A 17369-nucleotide genomic window follows, 5' to 3' on the forward strand; every position below is an offset into this window, starting at 1 on the left:
ACATGTTAGTGCTAGTGGTACTAGTAGGTGCACTAATGCCACATATTAGTACTAGTGGTACTAGTGGATACACTAATACCACATATTGGTACTAGTGGTACTAGTAGATACACCATGCCACATATTAGTACTAGTGGTGCTAGTGGATACACTAATGCCACATATTAGTACTAGTGGTGCTAGTGGATGCACTAATGCCACATATTGGTACTAGTGGTACTAGTAGATACACTAATACACATATTAGTACTAGTGGTGCTAGTAGATGCACTAATACCACATATTAGTACTAGTGGTGCTGGTAGATGCACTAATACCACATATTAGTACTAGTGGTGCTAGTACACTAATACCACATATTGGTACTAGTGGTGCTAGTGGTACACTAATACCACATATTAGTACTAATTGCTAGTGGTGCACTCATACCACATATTGGTACTAGTGGTGCTAGTAGATACACTAATACCACATATTGGTACTAGTGGTACTAGTAGATGCACTAATACCACATATTAGTACTAGTGGTGCTAGTGGTATACTAATACCACATATTAGTACTAGTGGTACTAGTAGATACACTAATACCAAATATTGGTACTAGTAGATACACTAATACCACATATTAGTACTAGTGGTACTAGTAGATACACTAATACCACATATTAGTACTAGTGGTGCTAGTAGATGCACTCATGCCACATATTGGTACTAGTGGTGCTAGTAGATACACTAATACCACATATTAGTACTAGTGGTGCTAGTAGATGCACTAATGCCACATATTGGTACTAGTGGTGCTAGTAGATGCACTAATACCACATATTGGTACTAGTGGTAGTAGGTACACTAATGCCACATATTAGTACTAGTGGTGCTAGTAGACACTAATACCACATTGGTACTGGTGCTAGTGGGTACACTAATGCACATATTGGTACTAGTGGTGCTAGTAGATGCACTCATGCCACATATTAGTACTAGTGGTGCTAGTGGATACACTAATACCACATATTAGTACTAGTGGTGCTAGTAGATGCACTCATATTAGTACTAGTGGTACTAGTAGGTACACTCATACCACATATTGGTACTAGTGGTACTAGTAGATACACTAATGCCACATATTGGTACTAGTGGTACTAGTAGATACACTAATACATATTAGTACTAGTGGTACTAGTAGACACTAATGCCACATATTAGTACTAGTGGTACTAGTGGGTACACTCATACCATATTAGTACTAGTGGTGCTAGTAGGTACACTAATGCCACATATTGGTACTAGTGGTACTAGACCACATTAGTACTAGTGGTACTAGTAGGCACTAATACCACATATTAGTACTAGTGGTGCTAGTAGATACACTAATACCACATATTAGTACTAGTGGTACTAGTGGATACTAATGCCACATATTAGTACTAGTGGTACTAGTAGACACTAATACCACATATTGGTACTAGTGGTACTGGTAGATACACTAATGCCACATATATATTAGTACTAGTGGTGCTAGTAGATGCACTACCACATATTAGTACTGGTGCTAGTAGACACTCATACCACATATTAGTACTAGTGGTGCTAGTAGATACACTAATACCACATATTAGTACTAGTGGTGCTAGTAGATGCACTCATACCATATTAGTACTAGTGGTGCTAGTGGACACTAATGCCACATTAGTACTAGTGGTGCTAGTGATACACTCATACCACATATTGGTACTAGTGGTAACCACATATTGGTACTAGTGGTACTAGTAGATACACTCATACCACATATTAGTACTAGTGGTGCTAGTAGATACACTAATGCCACATATTAGTACTCTAGTGGTACTCTAGTGGTACACTAATACCACATATTAGTACTAGTGGTGCTAGTAGGTACACTCATGCCACATATTAGTACTAGTGGTGCTAGTAGATACACTAATGCCACATATTAGTACTAGTGGTGCTAGTAGACACTAATGCCACATATTAGTACTAGTGGTGCTAGTAGGTACACTAATACCACATATTGGTACTAGTGGTGCTAGTAGATACACTAATACCACATATTGGTACTGGTGGTGCTAGTGACTAGTGGTACTAGTAGATGCACTAATGCCACATATTAGTACTAGTGGTGCTAGTAGATACACTAATACCACATATTGGTACTAGTGGTGCTAGTGGGCACTAATACCACATATTGGTACTGGTGCTGCATATTAGTACTGGTGGTACTAGTAGATGCACAATACCACATATTAGTACTAGTGGTACTAGTAGATACACTCATACCACATATTGGTACTAGTGGTGCTAGTAGATACTAATACCACATATTGGTACTAGTGGTACTAGTAGATACACCACTCATACCACATATTAGTACTAGTGGTGCTAGTAGATACACTAATACCACATATTAGTACTAGTGGTGTAGATGAACACTAATACCACATATTAGTACTAGTGGTACTAGTAGATACACTCATACCACATATTAGTACTAGTGGTGCTAGTAGATACACTAATACCACATTAGTACTAGTGGTACTAGTAGATACACTAATACCACATATTGGTACTAGTGGTACTAGTAGATACTCATGCCACATATTAGTACTAGTGGTGCTAGTAGACACTAATACCACATATTAGTACTAGTGGTACTAGTAGATACACACCACATATTAATACTAGTGGTGATAGTAGATACACTCATACCACATATTGGTACTAGTGGCACATATTAGTACTAGTGGTACTAGTGCACATATTAGTACTAGTGGTGCTAGTAGGTGCACTCATGCCACATATTGGTACTAGTGGTGCTAGTAGGTGCCTAATACCACATATTGGTACTGGTGGTGCTAGTAGGTACACTAATGCCACATATTGGTACTGGTGGTGCTAGTAGATACTAATACCACATATTAGTACTAGTGGTACTAGTAGATACTAATACCACATATTAGTACTAGTGGTACTAGTAGGTACACTAATGCCACATATTAGTACTAGTGGTGCTAGATACACTCATGCCACATATTGGTACTAGTGGTACTAGTAGATGCACTAATACATATTAGTACTAGTGGTACTGGTGGCACTAATACCACATAGTACTAGTGGTACTAGTGGGTACTAATTGGTGCTAGTAGATACTAATACCACATATTACTAGTGGTGCTAGTAGATACACTAATACCACATATTAGTACTAGTGGTGCTAGTGGATACACTAATACCATATTAGTACTAGTGGTGCTAGTAGATACACTACCACATATTAGTACTAGTGGTGCTAGTAGGTGCACTAATGCCACATATTAGTACTAGTGGTGCTAGTGGATACACTAATACCACATATTAGTACTAGTGGTACTAGTAGGTACACTAATACCACATATTGGTACTAGTGGTACTAGTAGACACTAATACCACATATTGGTACTGGTGGTGCTAGTGGGTGCACTAATGCCACATATTGGTACTAGTGGTACTAGTGTAATACCACATATTGGTACTAGTACACATATTGGTACTAGTGGTGCTAGTAGGTACACTAATACCACATATTAGTACTAGTGGTACTAGTAGATACACTCATACCACATATTAGTACTAGTGGTGCTAGTAGATACTCATACCACATATTGGTACTGGTGGTGCTAGTAGATACACTAATACCACATATTAGTACTAGTGGTGCTAGTGGATGCACTAATACACATGTTGGTACTGGTGGTACTGGTGGGTACACTCATACCACATATTAGTACTGGTGGTGCTAGTGGATGCACTCATACCACATATTAGTACTAGTGGTGCTAGTAGATACTAATGCCACATATTAGTACTAGTGGTACTAGTAGATACACTAATGCCACATATTAGTACTAGTGGTGCTAGTAGATACACTAATACCACATATTAGTACTAGTGGTGCTAGTAGGTACACTAATACCACATATTGGTACTAGTGGTGCTAGTAGATGCACTAATACCACATATTAGTACTAGTGGTGCTAGTGGATACACTAATACCACATATTAGTACTAGTGGTACTAGTGGATACACATACCACATATTGGTACTAGTGGTACTAGTAGATACCACATATTAGTACTAGTGGTACTAGTAGATACACTACCACATATTAGTACTAGTGGTACTAGTAGATACACTAATACCACATATTAGTACTAGTGGTGCTAGTAGGTACACTAATACCACATATTAGTACTAGTGGTACTAGTAGACACTAATACCATATTGGTACTAGTGGTAGTGGTACACTAATACCATATTAGTACTAGTGGTGCTAGTAGATACTAATACCACATATTGGTACTAGTGGTACTAGTAGATACACTAATGCCACATATTAGTACTAGTGGTACTAGTAGGTACACTAATACCACATATTAGTACTAGTGGTACTAGTAGATACACTAATACCACATATTAGTACTAGTGGTACTAGTAGCACACTAATACCACATATTGGTACTAGTGGTACTAGTAGATACACTAATACCACATATTGGTACTAGTGGTGCTAGTGGATACACTAATACCACATATTAGTACTAGTGGTACTAGTAGGTACACTCATACCACATATTAGTACTAGTGGTACTAGTAGATACTAATACCACATATTAGTACTAGTGGTACTAGTAGGTACACTAATACCACATATTAGTACTAGTGGTACTAGTAGGTACACTAATACCACATATTAGTACTAGTGGTACTAGTAGGTACACTCATACCACATATTAGTACTAGTGGTACTGAATACACTAATACCACATATTAGTACTAGTGGTACTAGTAGATACACTAATACCACATATTAGTACTAGTGGTACTAGTAGATACACTAATACCACATATTAGTACTAGTGGTACTAGTAGGTACACTCATACCACATATTAGTACTAGTGGTACTAGTAGATACACTCATACCACATATTAGTACTAGTGGTACTAGTAGGTACACTAATACCACATATTAGTACTAGTGGTACTAGTAGGTACACTCATACCACATATTAGTACTAGTGGTACTAGTAGGTACACTAATACCACATATTAGTACTAGTGGTACTAGTAGGTACACTAATACCACATATTAGTACTAGTGGTACTAGTAGGTACACTCATACCACATATTAGTACTAGTGGTACTAGTAGGTACACTAATACCACATATTAGTACTAGTGGTGCTAGTAGGCACACCATACCACATATTAGTACTAGTGGTGCTAGTAGATACACTAATACCATATTAGTACTAGTGGTGCTAGTAGGTGCACTAATACCACATATTAGCACTGGTGGTGCTAGTGGCACACTAATACCATATTAGTACTAGTGGTGCTAGTAGATACACTAATACCACATATTAGTACTAGTGGTACTAGTAGGCACTAATACCACATATTAGTACTAGTGGTACTAGTAGACACTAATACCACATATTAGTACTAGTGGTGCTAGTAGATACTAATACCACATATTAGTACTAGTGGTGCTAGTAGGTACACTAATACCACATATTAGTACTGAGTGGTGCTAGTAGGCCACTAATGCCATATTGGTACTAGTGGTGCTAGTAGGCACTAATACCACATATTGGTACTAGTGGTAGTGATTCACTAATACCACATATTAGTACTAGTGGTACTAGTAGGTACACTCATACCACATATTAGTACTAGTGGTACTAGTAGGTACACTCATACCACATATTAGTACTAGTGGTACTAGTAGATACACTAATACCACATATTAGTACTAGTGGTACTAGTGCACTGCCACATAGTACTAGTGGTACTAATACCACATATTGGTACTAGTGGTACTAGTTAGTATGCACTCATACCACATATTAGTACTAGTGGTACTAGTAGATACATACCACATATTAGTACTAGTGGTACTAGTAGATATACTAATACCACATATTAGTACTAGTGGTACTAGTAGATACACTAATAGTACTAGTGGTACTAGTAGATACACTAATACCACATATTAGTACTAGTGGTACTAGTAGATACACTAATACCACATATTAGTACTAGTGGTGCTCATAATAGTACTAGTGGTACTAGTAGATACACCTAACACATATTAGTACTAGTGGTGCTAGTAGATACACTAATACCACATATTAGTACTAGTGGTGCTAGTAGATACACTAATACCACATATTAGTACGCACTAGTGGTGCTAGTGGATACACTAATACCACATATTAGTACTAGTGGTACTAGTAGACTAATACCACATATTAGTACTAGTGGTACTAGTAGATACACCATACCACATATTGGTACTAGTGGTACTAGTAGATGCACTCACACATATTGGTACTGGTGCTAGTAGATACACTCATGCCACATATTGGTACTAGTGGTGCTAGTAGATACACCAATACCACATATTGGTACTAGTGGTACTAGTAGATACACTCATACCACATATTAGTACTAGTGGTACTAGTAGATACACTAATACCATATTAGTACTAGTGGTACTAGTAACTAATACCACATATTAGTACTAGTGGTGCTAGTAGATACTATGCCACATATTAGTACTAGTGGTACTAGTAGATCTCATACCACATATTGGTACTAGTGGTACTAGTAGATACACTAATACCACATATTGGTACTAGTGGTGCTAGTAGATACACTAATACCACATATTGGTACTAGTGGTACTAGTAGATACACTAATGCCACATATTAGTACTGGTGGTGCTAGTGGGTACACCACATATTAGTACTAGTGGTACTAGTAGATACACTCATACCACATATTAGTACTAGTGGTACTAGTAGATATACCAATACCACATATTAGTACTAGTGGTACTAGTAGATACACTCATACCACATATTAGTACTAGTGGTACTAGTAGATACACTCATACCACATATTAGTACTAGTGGTAGTAGATACACTCATACCACATATTAGTACTAGTGGTGCTAGTAATACCATATTAGTACTAGTGGTACTAGTAGATACACTAATACCACATATTAGTACTAGTGGTACTAGTAGACACTAATACCACATATTGGTACTAGTGGTACTAGTAGGTACACCAATACCACATATTAGTACTAGTGGTACTAGTAGGTACACTAATACCACATATTAGTACTAGTGGTACTAGTACTAATACCACATATTAGTACTAGTGGTACTAGTAGGTACACTAATACCACATATTAGTACTAGTGGTACTAGTAGATACACTAATACCACATATTAGTACTAGTGGTACTAGTAGATACACTAATACCACATATTAGTACTAGTGGTACTAGTAGGCACTAATACCACATATTAGTACTAGTGGTACTAGTCATATTAGTACTAGTGGCTAGTAGATGCACTAATACCACATATTGGTACTGGTGGTGCTAGTAGATACACTAATACCACATATTGTACTAGTGGTACTAGTAGATACACTAATACCACATATTAGTACTAGTGGTGCTAGTAGATGCACTAATACCACATATTAGTACTAGTGGTACTAGTACACTAATACCACATATTAGTACTAGTGGTGCTAGTAAGTGGTACTAGTAGATACACTAATACCACATATTGGTACTAGTGGTACTAGTAGATGCACTAATACCACATATTAGTACTAGTGGTACTAGTAGATACACTGCCATATTAGTACTAGTGGTGCTAGTAGATACACCATACCACATATTAGTACTAGTGGTACTAGTAGGTACACTAATACCACATATTAGTACTAGTGGTGCTAGTAGGCACACTACCACATATTAGTACTAGTGGTGCTAGTAGATACACCAATACCACATATTAGTACTAGTGGTACTAGTAGATACTAATACCACATATTAGTACTAGTACTAGTAGATACACTACCACATATTAGTACCAGTGGTACTAGTAGATACACTCATACCACATATTAGTACTAGTGGTGCTAGTAGATACTAATACCACATATTAGTACTAGTGGTACTAGTGGACACTCATACCACATATTAGTACTAGTGGTACTAGTAGATACACTCATACCACATATTAGTACTAGTGGTACTAGTAGATATACCAATACCACATATTAGTACTAGTGGTACTAGTAGATACACTAATACCACATATTAGTACTAGTGGTACTAGTAGATACACTAATACCACATATTAGTACTAGTGGTACTAGTAGGTACACTAATACCACATATTGGTACTAGTGGTACTAGTAGGCACTAATACCACATATTAGTACTAGTGGTACTAGTAGATACACAGTGGTACACACTAATACCACACATTAGTACTAGTGGTACTAGTAGATACACTCATACCACATATGAGTACTAGTGGTGCTAGTAGGCACTCATGCCACATATTAGTACTAGTGGTGCTAGTAGATACACTCATACCATATTAGTACTAGTGGTGCTAGTAGACACTAATGCACATATTGGTACCAATGGTGCTAGTAGATACACTAATACCACATATTAGTACTAGTGGTACTACTAGATTCACTCATACCAAATATTAGTACTAGTGGTGCTAGTGCACTAATACCACATATTAGTACTAGTGGTACTAGTAGATCACCAATACCACATATTAGTACTAGTGGTACTAGTGGATACTAATACCACATATTGGTACTAGTGGTACTAGTAGGTGCACTCATACCACATATTGGTACTGGTGGTACTAGTAGGTACACTAATACCACATTAGTAGTGGTGCTAGTAGATACACTAATACCACATATTGGTACTAGTGGTACTAGTAGATACACTAATACCACATATTGGTACTAGTGGTACTAGTAGATACACTAATACCACATATTAGTACTAGTGGTACTAGTAGATACTCATACCACATATTAGTACTAGTGGTGCTAGTAGATACACTAATACCACATATTAGTACTAGTGGTACTAGTAGGTACACTAATGCCACATATTGGTACTAGTGGTACTAGTAGATACACTAATACCACATATGTACTAGTGGTACTAGTAGACACTCATGCCACATATTAGTACTAGTGGTACTAGTAGATACACTAATGCCATATTAGTACTAGTGGTGCTAGTAGATACACTAATACCACATATTAGTACTAGTGGTGCTAGTAGATACAACTAATACATATTAGTACTGGTGGTTAGTAGATACACCCATACCACATACTAGTACTAGTGGTGCTAGTAGATATACCAATGCCACATATTAGTACTAGTGGTACTAGTAGATACACTCATACCACATATTAGTACTAGTGGTACTAGTAGACACTAATACCACATATTAGTACTAGTGGTGCTAGTAGATACACTAATACCACATATTGGTACTAGTGGTACTAGTAGATAAACTAATACCACATATTAGTACTAGTGGTGCTAGTAGGTACACTAATACCACATATTGGTACTAGTGGTACTAGTGGCACACTACCAGATACACAGTACACTAATACCACATATTAGTACTAGTGGTACTAGTACATATTAGTACTAGTGTACACTAATACCACATATTAGTATAGTGCTAGTAGGTACACTAATACCACATATTAGTACTAGTGGTACTAGTAGATACACTAATACCATATTAGCACTAGTGGTACTAGTAGACACTAATACATATTAGTAGTGGTACTAGTAGATACTAATACCACATATTAGTACTGGTACTGGTGGTGCACTAGTAGATACACCAATACCACATATTAGTACTAGTGGTACTAGTAGATACACCACCACATATTAGTACTAGTGGTACTAGTAGACACTCATACCATATTAGTACTAGTGGTACTAGTAGATACAATACCATATTAGTACTAGTGGTACTAGTAGATGCTAATACCACATAGTACTAGTGGTACTAGTAGACACTCATACATATTAGTACTAGTGGTACTAGTAGCACACTAATACCACATATTAGTACTAGTGGTACTAGTAGATACACCATACCACATATTAGTACTAGTGGTGCTAGTAGATACTAATACCACATATTAGTACTAGTGGTGCTAGTAGGCACACCAATACCACATATTAGTACTAAGTGGTACTAGTAGGCACACCATACCACATATTGGTACTAGTGGTACTAGTAGATACACTAATACCATATTAGTACTAGTGGTACTAGTAGATACACCAATACCAGTAGATACACTAATACCACATATTAGTACTAGTGGTACTAGTGGCACACTCATACCACATATTAATTAGTGGCACTAGTAGATACACTAATACCACATATTAGTACTAGTGGTACTAGTACTAATACCACATATTAGTACTAGTGGTACTAGTAGATACACTAATACCACATATTAGTACTAGTGGTACTAGTAGATACACTAATACCACATATTAGTACTAGTGGTACTAGTAGATACACTAATACCACATATTAGTACTAGTGGTACTAGTAGATACACTAATACCACATATTAGTACTAGTGGTACTAGTAGATACACTAATAGTACTAGTGGTACTAGTAGATACACTAATACCACATATTAGTACTAGTGGTACTAGTAGATGTACTAATACCACATATTAGTACTAGTGGTACTAGTAGGTACACTCATACCACATATTAGTACTAGTGGTACTAGTAGATACACTAATACCACATATTAGTACTAGTGGTACTAGTAGATACACTAATACCACATATTAGTACTAGTGGTACTAGTAGATACACTAATACCACATATTAGTACTAGTGGTGCTAGAGACACTCATACCACATATTAGTACTAGTGGTACTAGTAGATGCACTCATGCACATATTAGTACTAGTGGTACTCAGGTACACTAATAGTACTAGTGGTACTAGTAGGCAATACCACATATTAGTACTAGTGGTACTAGTAGGCACCAATACCACATATTAGTACCAGTGGCACCAGTAGGCACAATACCACATATTAGTACTAGTGGTACTAGTAGACAACACAATAGCACTAGTGGTACTAGTAGACACTAATACCACATATTAGTACTAGTGGTACCAGTAGATACACTAATACCACATATTAGTACTAGTGGTACTAGTAGATACTAATACCACATACATATTAGTACTAGTGGTACTAGTAGACCCAATACCACATATTAGCTAAGTGGTACTAGTAGATACACTAATACCACATATTAGTACTAGTGGTACTAGTAGATACACTAATACCACATTAGTACTAGTGGTACTAGGCACACTCATACCATATAGTACTAGTGGTACTAGCAGGTACACTAATACCACATATTAAGTACTAGTGGTACTAGTAGATACCAATACCACATATTAGTACTAGTGGTACTAGTAGATACACTCCAATACCACATATTAGTACTAGTGGTACTAGTAGACACTCATACCACATATTAGTACTAGTGGTACTAGTAGATACACTAATACCACATATTAGTACCAGTGGTACTAGTAGATACTCATACCACATATTAGTACTAGTGGTGCTAGTAGATACACACCACATATTGGTACTAGTGGTGCTAGTAGATGCACTAATACCACATAGTACTAGTGGTGCACTAATGCCACATATTAGTACTAGTGGTACTAGTAGATAATGCCACATATTAGTACTGGTGGTACTAGTGGACACTCATACCACATATTAGTACTAGTGGTACTAGTAGATACACTACCACATATTAGTACCAGTGGCACTAGTAGGTACACCATAATTAGTACTAGTGGTACTAGTAGATGCACTAATACCACATATTAGTACTAGTGGTGCTAGTAGATACACTAATACCACATATTAGTACTAGTGGTGCTAGTAGATACACCATACCACATATTAGTACTGGTGCTAGTAGATACACCAATACCACATATTAGTACTAGTGGCACCACATATTAGTACTAGTGGTACTAGTAGATACACTCATACCACATATTAGTACTAGTGGTGCTAGTAGACACTAATACCACATCACATAGTACTGGTGGCACTAGTAGATACACTACCACATATTAGTACTAGTGGTGCTAGTAGATACACTACCACATATTAGTACTAGTGGTGCCACATATTAGTACTAGTGGTACTAGTAGGTACACTAATACCACATATTAGTACTAGTGGTACTAGTAGATACACTAATACCACATATTAGTACTAGTGGTACTAGTAGATACACTAATACCACATATTAGTACTAGTGGTACTAGTATACACTAATACCACATATTAGTACTGGTGCTAGTAGATACACTAATACCACATATTAGTACTAGTGGTACTAGTAGATACACTAATACCACATATTAGTACTAGTGGTACTAGTAGATACACTAATAGTACTAGTGGTACTAGTAGATACATACCACATATTAGTACTAGTGGAGTGGTACTAGTAGAACACTCATACCACATATTAGTACTAGTGGTACCAGTAGATACACTAATACCACATATTAGTACTAGTGGTACTAGTAGATGCCTCATACCACATTAGTACTAGTGGTACTAGTAGATACACTAATACCACATATTAGTACTAGTGGTACTAGTAGATACACTAATACCACATATTAGTACTAGTGGTACTAGTAGATACACTAATACCACATATTAGTACTAGTGGTGCTAGCACATAGTACTAGTGGTACTAGTAGATATACTAATACCACATATTAGTACTAGTGGCTAGTAGTACACTCCACATATTAGTACTAGTGGTACCACATATTAGTACTAGTGGTACTAGTAGATACACTAATACCACATATTAGTACTAGTGGTACTAGTAGATACACTAATACCACATATTAGTACTAGTGGTACTAGTACACCACATATTACTAGTGGCACTAGTAGACACTAATACCACATATTGGTACTAGTGGTACTAGTAGACACTCATACCACATATTAGTACTAGTGGTTAGTAGACACTAATACCACATATTAGTACTAGTGGTACTAGTAGATACACTAATACCACATATTAGTACTAGTGGTACTAGTAGGCACATACCACATATTAGCACTTGGTACTAGTAGTACACTCATACCACATATTAGTACTAGTGGTACTAGTAGGCACTCATACCACATATTAGTACTAGTGGTACTAGTAGATACACTCATACCATATTAGTACTAGTGGTACTAGTAGACACTAATACCACATATTAGTACTAGTGGTACTAGTAGATACACTAATACCACATTAGTACTAGTGGTGCTAGTAGGCACTAATACCACATATTAGTACTAGTGGTACTAGGCACACTCATACCACATATTAGTACTAGTGGTACTAGTAGGTACACTACCACATATTAGTACTAGTGGTACTAGTAGCACATATTAGTACTAGTGGCACCATTAATACCACATATTAGTACTGGTGGTACTAGTAGATACACTCATACCACATATTAGTACTAGTGGTACCAGTATACTAATACCACATATTAGTACTAGTGGTACTAGTAGGCACACTAATACCACATATTAGCACTAGTGGTGGCACTAGTAGGCACCATACCACATATTAGTACTAGTGGTACTAGTAGGTACACTAATACCACATATTAGTACTAGTGGTGCTAGTAGACACTAACACATATTAGTACTAGTGGTACTAGTAGGTACACTAATACCACATATTAGTACTAGTGGTACTAGTAGATACACTAATACCACATATTAGTACTAGTGGTACTAGTAGGTACACTAATACCACATATTAGTACTAGTGGTACTAGTAGGTACACTAATACCACATATTAGTACTAGTGGTACTAGTAGGTACACTAATACCACATATTAGTACTAGTGGTACTAGTACTAATACCACATATTAGTACTAGTGGTACTAGTAGGTACACTAATACACATATTAGTACTAGTGGTATGGTACTAGTAGTACACACCATACCACATATTAGTACTAGTGGTACTAGTAGGCACACTCATACCACATATTAGTACTAGTGGTACTAGTAGGACACCATACCACATATTAGCTGATGGTACTAGTGGTACACTAATACCACATATTAGTACTAGTGGTACTAGTAGATATACTAATACCACATATTAGTACTAGTGGCACTAGTAGATACTAATACCATATTAGTACTAGTGGTACTAGTAGATGCACACCACATATTAGTACTAGTGGTACTAGTAGGCACACTAATACATATTAGTACTAGTGGTACTAGTAGACACTAATACCACATATTAGTACTAGTGGTAGTAGATACACTAATACCACATATTAGTACTAGTGGTACTAGTAGGTACACTAATACATATTAGTACTAGTGGTACTAGTAGATACACTAATACCACATATTAGTACTAGTGGTACTAGTAGGTACACTCATACCACATATTAGTACTAGTGGTACTAGTAGGTACACTAATACCACATATTAGTACTAGTGGTACTAGTAGATACACATACCACATATTAGCAATACCACATATTAGTACCAGTGGCAGTAGATACACTAATACCACATATTAGTACTAGTGGTACTAGTAGATACACTAATAGTACTAGTGGTACTAGTAGATACACTAATACCACATATTAGTACTAGTGGTACTAGTAGATACACTAATACCACATATTAGTACTAGTGGTACTAGTAGATACACTAATACCACATAATTGGTACTAGTAGACACTAATACCACATATTAGTACTAGTGGTACTAGTAGATACACTTATACCACATATTAGTACTAGTGGTACTAGTAGATACACTAATACCACATATTAGTACTAGTGGTACTAGTAGGTACACTCATACCACATATTAGTACTAGTGGTACTAGTAGATACACTAATACCACATATTAGTACTAGTGGTACTAGTAGGTACACTAATACCACATATTAGTACTAGTGGTACTAGTAGGTACACCAATACCACATATTAGTACTAGTGGTACTAGTAGATATACCAATACCACATATTAGTACTAGTGGTACTAGTAGGTACACTAATACCACATATTAGTACTAGTGGTACTAGTACTAATACCACATATTAGTACTAGTGGTACTAGTAGGTACACTAATACCACATATTAGTACTAGTGGTACTAGTAGGTACACTAATACCACATATTAGTACTAGTGGTACTAGTAGATACACTATTAGTACTAGTGGTACTAGTAGATATACCAATACCACATATTAGTACTAGTGGTACTAGTAGATATACCAATACCACATATTAGTACTAGTGGTACTAGTAGATACACTCATACCACATATTAGTACTAGTGGTACTAGTAGGTACACTAATACCACATATTAGTACTAGTGGTACCAGTAGACACTCATACCACATATTAGTACTAGTGGTACTAGTAGATACACTAATACCACATATTAGTACTAGTGGTACTAGTAGATACACTAATACCACATATTAGTACTAGTGGTACTAGTAGATACACTAATACCACATATTAGTACTAGTGGTACCAGTAGACACACACATACCACATATTAGTACTAGTGGTAGTAGGTACACCCATACCACATATTAGTACTAGTGGTACTAGTAGGCACCATACCACATTAGTACCAGTGGCACTAGTAGATACACCATACCACATATTAGTACTAGTGGTACTAGTAGACACTAATACCACATATTAGTACTAGTGGTACTAGTAGATACACCATACCACATATTAGTACTAGTGGTACTAGTAGGTAGACTCAGACCACATATTAGTACTAGTGGTACTAGTAGATACACTAATACCACATATTAGTACTAGTGGTACTAGTAGATACACTAATACCACATATTAGTACTAGTGGTACTAGTAGATACACTAATACCACATATTAGTACTAGTGGTACTAGTAGGTACACTCATACCACATATTAGTACTAGTGGTACTAGTAGATACACTATTAGTACTAGTGGTACTAGTAGATACCACATATTAGTACTAGTGGTACTAGTAGGTACACTAATACCACATATTAGTACTAGTGGTACTAGTAGATACACTAATACCACATATTAGTACTAGTGGTACTAGTAGGTACACTCATACCATCTATTAGTACTAGTGGTACTAGTAGGTACACTCATACCACATATTAGTACTAGTGGTACTAGTAGATACAACCACATATTAGTACTAGTGGTACTAGTAGATACACTAATACCACATATTAGTACTAGTGGTACTAGTAGATACACTAATACCACATATTAGTACTAGTGGTACTAGTAGATATACTAATACCACATATTAGATATTAGTACTAGTGGTACTAGTAGACACACCAATACCACATATTAGTACTGGTACTAGTAGATATACTCATACCACATAGTAGTACTAGTGGTGCTAGTAGGCACACCATACCACATATTAGTACTAGTGGTACTAGTAGATACACTAATACCATATTAGTACTAGTGGTACTAGTAGCACCAATACCACATATTAGTACTAGTGGTACTAGTAGATTCACTAATACCACATATTAGTACTAGTGGTACTAGTAGATACACTCATACCACATATTAGTACTAGTGGTACTAGTAGGTACACTCATACCACATATTAGTACTAGTGGTACTAGTAGATACACTATTAGTACTAGTGGTACTAGTAGATATACTAATACCACATATTAGTACTAGTAGGTACACTCATACCACATATTAGTACTAGTGGTACTAGTAGATACACTCATACCACATATTAGTACTAGTGGTACTAGTAGATATACCAATACCACATATTAGTACTAGTGGTACTAGTAGATACACTCATACCACATATTAGTACTAGTGGTACTAGTAGATATACTAATACCACATATTAGTACTAGTGGTACTAGTAGATACACTCATACCACATATTAGTACTAGTGGTACTAGTAGATATACTAATACCACATATTAGTACTAGTGGTACTAGTAGATACACTCATACCACATATTAGTACTAGTGGTACTAGTAGATACTAATACCACATATTAGCACTAGTGGTACCAGTAGGCACCAATACCACACACATATTAGTACTAGTGGTGCTAGTACTCATACCACATATTAGTACTAGTGGTACTAGTAGATATACCAATACCACATATTAGTGCTAGTGGTACTAGTAGACACCAATACCACATATTAGTACTAGTGGTACCAGTAGACACTCACCACATATTAGTACTAGTGGTACACCATACCACATATTAGTACTAGTGGTACTAGTAGATATACTAATACCACATATTAGTA

This window comes from Pseudoliparis swirei, chromosome 1, assembly GCF_029220125.1.
Source record: "Pseudoliparis swirei isolate HS2019 ecotype Mariana Trench chromosome 1, NWPU_hadal_v1, whole genome shotgun sequence".
NCBI lineage: Eukaryota > Metazoa > Chordata > Actinopteri > Perciformes > Liparidae > Pseudoliparis > Pseudoliparis swirei.